The following is a 7,015-nucleotide window of genomic DNA, read 5'->3' as shown; positions in this document are numbered from 1 at the left end:
TATTTTATATTTTTATTGATTTCTTGAGAGGAAGGGAGAGGGAGAGAGAGATAGAAACATCCATGATGAGAGAGAATCATGGATTGGCTGCCTCCTGCACGCCCCCCCCCTCCCCCCTTACTGGGGATCGAGCCACAACCCGGGTATGTGCCCTGACCGGAATCAAACCTGGGGCCCTTCAGTCCGCAGGCCGACGCTCTATCCACTGAGCCAAACCGGCTAGGGCATAAATATCTATATTATATAAGCTTATATTTATATAGAAAAATGGAATGAAAATTAGAAGCATCTAATTTTCATGAAGCCATTAGGTGGCGATATTACCCCATTATTTAGGTCTGTTTAAAACCTTAAAGTTTTAAAATTAGATACGCTCATTTATTATTGTGCATGAATGTTTTGTAAATGAACATGTGGATTATAACCTGAAAAAGTCAGCATATATAATGGTTCTAGCAGCCTACATCTCGGCTCCGGTTTCATCTGACCAGTATCCATCATGAGTATTGAAAACTTTCAGCTCCTGGAAAGGAATCTAATAAAATCGGAACACCACACACCTTTGTTGCATGCGAACTTGACATGTAGGTTTTTAAAACACTAAACTAGCCAATTAGAGGTTTAATGCGCCTCCTGATCTGAGGTATTTAGGTTGATACTTTCTTTCGACTTCTTTTATTTTAAATCTTGATTGTTGAAAGTATTACCTAGCCCAGGGATGGCGAACCTTTTGAGCTCGGCGTGCCAGCATTTTGAAAAACCCTAACTTAACTCTGGTGCCGTGTCACATATAGAAATTTTTTGATATTTGCAACCATAGTAAAACAAAGGCTTATATTTTTGATATTTATTTTATATATTTAAATGCCATTTAACAAAGAAAAATCAACCAAAAAAATGAGTTCACGTGTCACCTCTGACACGCGTGTCATAGGTTCGCCATCACTGTCCTAGGGGTCCTCCCTCAGTCGCTGCTTTTGAGGTGGGGTGTGCCACAGTCCACGGGTTCTGCTGGGGAATGTGACACTTCTGTCCGGTCCACCCCAGGACAAGGGCGTCAGTGCCTGCGTCTCCCCCGGCTCAGTGCTCGCTGCGAGGTGCGAGCTCAGGGGTCGGGGGGGTGGGGGGGGGTTGCCTTGCCCAGCGGGGAAGTGGGCTGATGAAAGTAAAAAAGAATTCTGGGAAATCACACTCATTGTTGAAAAGGAAAAATGAACTGCAAGGAAGTAGATTAAAGCAAACATGACAAATGTTTTTTTTTAAAATATATTTTATTGATTTTTTACAAAGAGGAAGGGAGAGGGATAGAGAGTTAGAAACATCAATGAGAGAGAGACATCAATCAGCTGCCTCCTGCACATCTCCTACTGGGGATGTGCCCGCAACCCAGGTACATGCCCTTGACTGGAATCGAACCTGGGACCTTTGAGTCCGCAGGCTGACCCTCCATCCACTGAGCCAAACCGGCTAGAGCATGACGAATGTTTTTTGACCTTGGGCACATCTTTACCTCTGTCTTTGCCAAAGTTTTAAATTGAGTTTTTTGTTTTTCCCCTCCTGTGAGAATACATTTCAGATTTTACGATGGAAATCATTTCACAGAGAAAATTTAACGGCCAACTTCGGAGCGGATTCCTGTTAGTCGATATTTATAATTGGAATAGATTTTCAGTGCCTTGAATCTCGGGCTCAGAGGTTTATATTCTCCACGAGACAGTAAGGACTATAGTGATCAATTTCTATTTGACCCTCTCTGAAAAACACGCTTGAGCTGAATCTAGAGATAACATTCTCTTACTTTAAAACGAGAATAAAAAACTTTGAATGGTAGATGAGAATACTTCAATTTAGTATGTAGGTGTTTGAGTAGCTATTTGTTAATTCTACCCAAGCAAATGCACAGAAAACCAAGTAGAATTGGTAAAGGGGGGCAGAAATAGAGTGTTGGGGACCAGCTAGAGTTGTAAGAAATATGAATCGTGCCCTGTTAGCCGTGATTGCACTGTTCTGATTAAAGAGGCACATTCTAGCCTGGCTGGGAGGTGCCCTCTGGGCCTGGGGGCGCACCTGGAGGTGCAGCCACCCTCCCCATTTGGAGCTGTTATCGTGGGAAGATGACCAACTTTGCTGCAGAAACTGGAATCGCCAGCCCTTTCTGCATACCCACAGGCCTTTGCAAATCTCCACCTGCTCACCTGGTAGCTGCCCATCTGGCCCACCCTGGCTATTTCCCCAGGCCACCCCAGCCCCTTCGCATAGCTGTAAACTGCCCTTTTGTCTACTTTCCTTCGTCCTTCTCCCAATATAAGCAGCTGGCGTATGGGGGTGCAGAGCGATGTCTGTGGGCGGCCTGCTGCTCCCCCTGCTGCCACCAGGACTGGGATAAGCGCTCACAGAGGATCCAGCCCTGTCTCTGCTGAGTTGGCTCAGGTGGTGACAGGCGGCCGGACCCATGGTTTGTCCTGTTACATTCGGACCAGAGAAGTGACTCTTACATTCTTTAAAACCCTCCCATCTGTATGGTAATTTATGTAAATGGAGAGTGTGCCTTAGAAATCCGAAGTCCTGAAAGCAATCCCTGAAATTCAGTCAGTTTGATGAAATCAGCTAGGAAATGCGGACACTCATCATTCCTTGGGGCCCTGAGCGGCGATGGCCCAGGAGGTCCGAGCAGGGAATTGGTGGGAAATGGGCCGATGCCGCAAGGACGTGGTGAGAATGACAAGAGCTGGGGCTTCATGGGCACCTCTCTGGGCATTCATGGCACACTCCTCCCGGCAGCTGTGTGAGGATCCCTGTCATTATCTCCATTGGCCAGGTGAGCAAATCGAAGCCCCGAGAAATTCTGTGATTAACATGCGGACAGGCCCACTGGCTCAGTCACCTGCTCGCCTGGAAGGCAGGAGGGTCTTGGGGAAAAGGTGAATGGAACTCGGCTCGGATCTCAGACTTGACTTTGCTTCCCGTGAGCCTGGTGAGCGGCGTCCGTCTTCCCAAGCCCGCTTCCCTGTCTGTCTGTGAAGGCGGCTGGCATGTCTCCCTCTGCTGCTGTTAGGTAATTCCCAAGAATCTCCACGTAAGTAGAGAGCGCTCGGTAAAGGCCAGGTGGGGTTTTGTGTGTGTGTATTTTTTTGTCTTACATTTACAATTATTTTGCTAATTTTAATTCTTTATCAGGAGCGCATGATTATTTGAAGTCTGCATTTGTTTCTTGTTACTGAGAAGAAAGATAGAGTTGTAAGTCTTTGCGTGACTGGGGAAATATATATCTTTGTTAATTAAATCTATTGATTTAAAAAAATGTATACCTTTTCTGATACTTAAATGTAGAAAATGCAATGTTAACACTTTTATCCTTTGCCCCTTTTCCTTCCCCATTGTTTATTGCTAAATCAGTTCATTCATTCCACAAGTATTTACTGAGCACTGTTATGTGTCAGAGACGGGCACATCGGTGTGAGGGGACATCGATGAGAGAAACAGACAAGTACACCTGCGCTCAAGAAGCTTATTTGAGGAGGAGACTCGACTTGGGGTGACAAACACACAATACAATATACAGATGATGTAAGATTTGTATACCTGGAACCTGTGTAATTTTATTAACCAATTTCAACCCAATAAATTCAATTAAAAATTATTTCTCCCAAAGCTTTCAAAATAATCTATTAAAATTGAAAGACAAAAACAAAACAAAACTGCCGGGAGCCAGTCCATCCTTGCTGTTTCAAGGGACCTGGCATATATGGCATACTGTTCTTAATATGTTTGCTCACCTTCTTGGCACTATGTGTTTTAACTAAGGTCACCTCTCTGAGAAAGGTTGTTTCCCCAGGTAGGGATTTTCCCCTGAAGTTAGGGAGGGAATAAAATAGAGACAGAACCTGGCTACAGAACCTGGACAGACCTGGCAAGAGACCCTGACTAGAACCTGGTGACTGAACCTGGCTGGAGAACCTAAAGAGGGAACATGGCTACAGAACCTGGCTGGAGAACCTGGAGAACCTAGCAAGAGAACATGGACATAGAACCTGGCTGGAGATCCTAACCAGAACTTCGCTGGAGATCCTGACCAGAACTTGGCTAGAGATCCTGGCTAGGGTGCTGATCACCTAAATGCTGCCTCCATGTCATTCCTTCTTCGCCGACTCCATCCACACCTTTGGGGACCCCTGGACCTGCTGGGGTTGGACCCCAGCACAAAACCACACACACACAAATTTTAGCTCGGTCGGAGTGTCGTCTCTTACACTTAAGCAGTGGTTCTCAACCTTCTGGCCCTTTAAATACAGTTCCTCATACTGTGGTGACCCCCAACCATAAAATTATTTTCATTGCTACTTCATAACTGTAATATTGCTACTGTTATGAATCGTCATGTAAATATCTGATATGCAGGATGGTCTTAGGCGACCCCTGTGAAAGGGTCGTTTGACCGCCAAATGGGGTCGCGACCCACAGGTTGAGAACCGCTGCACTAAAGGGTTTCGGGTTTGATCCCTGGCCTTGGTTGAGTTCGGGAAGCAACCAGTTGATGTGTCTTTCTCATGTTGATGTTTCTATCTGTCTGTCTCTCTCTCTGTGTGTCTCTTTTGTCCCTCTTTTCCTCCCTCATTCTCTCCCTTCCACTCTCTCTAAAAATCAATGGGAAAAATATCCTCAGGTGGGGATTAACAACAAAAATAATAATAATAAAAAATACAAACAGAAGGAGCTTATTTGCGTCGGAGACCACAGAGGTAGCGAAGTCAGTGGATTATGGCGTTAGTTATAAGGTTACAAGGTTACAGTGAAAAATGGGTCAGGCGACAGGAACCCGGCGTGCAGGGCAGGGGGAAAGGCTGCATTTTCATGTCGGGTTGTTGGTGTTGGACTTTTAAAAAGATGTCGTTTGAGCAAAGAGCCAAATAGATCGCAGGAGTGAGCGAAGTGCACGTCTGTGGGAGCTGGGGCTCAGAGAGAGTCGGCCAGGGTGCCAGTCCACCTGCTGCAGACAGAGGGGGCGGGGCCAGGGCCTCAAGTGCAGCTCAAGGCTCTGAGGGAAGGTTTGGTAACAGAGACGCCTGGTCCCCAGCCGTGGTCTGTCCTCGCCCCACCCGACGAACCGAGTCGCCTCTGGGCTCCTCCTCCCGACGGTCAGAGTCTGTGAGGTCAGAGGCCCACATCCCTGTGGCCCCAGAGGCCCCTTTCCTGGGTTCTGTGCCTCTGCCTGCGGTGGGAGCGTGGCTCTTGGAACTTAAGTTACTGGCATCTCCTGAGCCGTGGCTCTCACCCCCTCCGTCACAGGAGCCCTCCATTTAAAAGGGTTATGAGAGCCCTCCAGGCGTGCGCTCATAGGATGATGTCAGTCAGTGCTCACTGCATTAGACATTCAAATCGAGGCATTAAAAAGATTAAGTGATTTAAAAGTAATAGGAGCAAACTCATCATAAGACTGCACTTTTAATGAAAAATAACTATGTTTTCCAAAACAAAAATCAGTGAGGAGAGTGCCATCGTGTTGCCTTTTTGCCAGTCTCATTAACGTGTGGCTGAAGAGAAGACAGCTGGCGTCTGATATCTACTTTTCACTCAGTCTGTTTCGAAGCGTTGTCTTTGTTGAAGTATCTAGAGGAAATGTGACCGCACACAGATACGTGTTTGGGGAAGGGACGTGTCTATCTGTGGCCTTTGGGAAGCCGTGGCTGTTTCCCTTGGATACGACACGAAACCGTGACGCGTGGCATTTCCCTAGAGGGCGCCTGTCACGTGGAATCTGAAACCGTGGCAATGACCTTTCATACTCCGCTCTATTAAAAGCCGTGAGTTCCTCTTGCCCTAAGAATGGATCGTTCCCCATTAGAGCGACTGCACTCGGTGCAGTTATTTTGTGGCCTCCTGCACTGGTCCTTCGGAGAATGCAGGCCCCTGGGCCATGCAGATGTGCCCCCTGCCGACACATTTCATCCTGTACCAGTGAGTCCTATGTGTCACCGTCGATCCATCTCCTCAGAGAGAGTGTCCCAGTGTCTCTGCGGCCGCGCTAGGCTGCTGGGAGCGGGTGGAGGCCTGCAGGATTCTCATGTTCCCTCGAACGCTCACAATACTGCCAGTTGTTTGTCTCGACGTGACACGTGCACTTGGTTCATTTTCCAAAAATGCCTGGCAGTTGCTCAAGTCCGGATGACCAGGGTTCTCTGCCCGTCACTCTTCCACATAGAAACGATAGGCCACGCAGGGAGCAGCCAGGTCTCCTCTGGTTTAAGTCGATTGGGTACGAATTGTAAGGCTATAAAGCCGCTCACTCGTTCAATTTGCAACCCACACAGTTGCTTGAGGGCTTTTTCTCGAGGGGACTGCCCAGGGCAGCAGGTGCAGAAGTGTGCGGGCGTCTGCCACGCCTGCCAGGGGACGTGAGCAGGACCGGTGTTCGAGGGCTTTAATTCAATACCAGCCTCCCCGGTGAGCTGACTGGGTCCTGAGTGTGTTGGTGAGGAACCTGTGGCTGCAGCGCTGACTCAGGCTCCCGTGGGCCCCTCATTGCTGTTGCAAACTCAGTGGAAGTCAACGCAGTGACAAAGGGATGCAAAATAGTTTTGACCTCGCAGCCCCCTGAAGGGGACGTGGGCTGCCAGGGCCCACAGATGACACTTGGAGCACCAGCGCCCTGCAGTGTGCACGAAGGCTCTGGGGGAGGCTGCCCACGGCAGCAGGTGGGTCCACTCACGGCTCCTCTCACGGCTGACGTCCAGCTGCTGATGCCAAGGTCACCTGGTGCTGAGGTCTCTGTCTGTGATCTCCCCCCAGGCTGGACACGGGCGGTCACGAACATCAGACGTATATATTGTACGGGATAGGTGACCGCTGGTGCGTTGGTTGTAAGAGTGGTACATGGCCCTGGTCGGTGTGGCTCAGTGGGTTGGAGCATCGTCCCGAACACCACAAGATGGCGGGCTCAGTTTCTGGTCAGGGCACATACCTAGGTTTTTGCTTTTTTAAAATATATTTTTATTGATTTCAGAGATGGAGGTATAGA

Source organism: Myotis davidii, unplaced genomic scaffold (assembly GCF_000327345.1).
Source record: "Myotis davidii unplaced genomic scaffold, ASM32734v1 scaffold698, whole genome shotgun sequence".
Taxonomy (NCBI): Eukaryota; Metazoa; Chordata; class Mammalia; order Chiroptera; family Vespertilionidae; genus Myotis; species Myotis davidii.
This window is presented reverse-complemented; position numbering follows the sequence as displayed.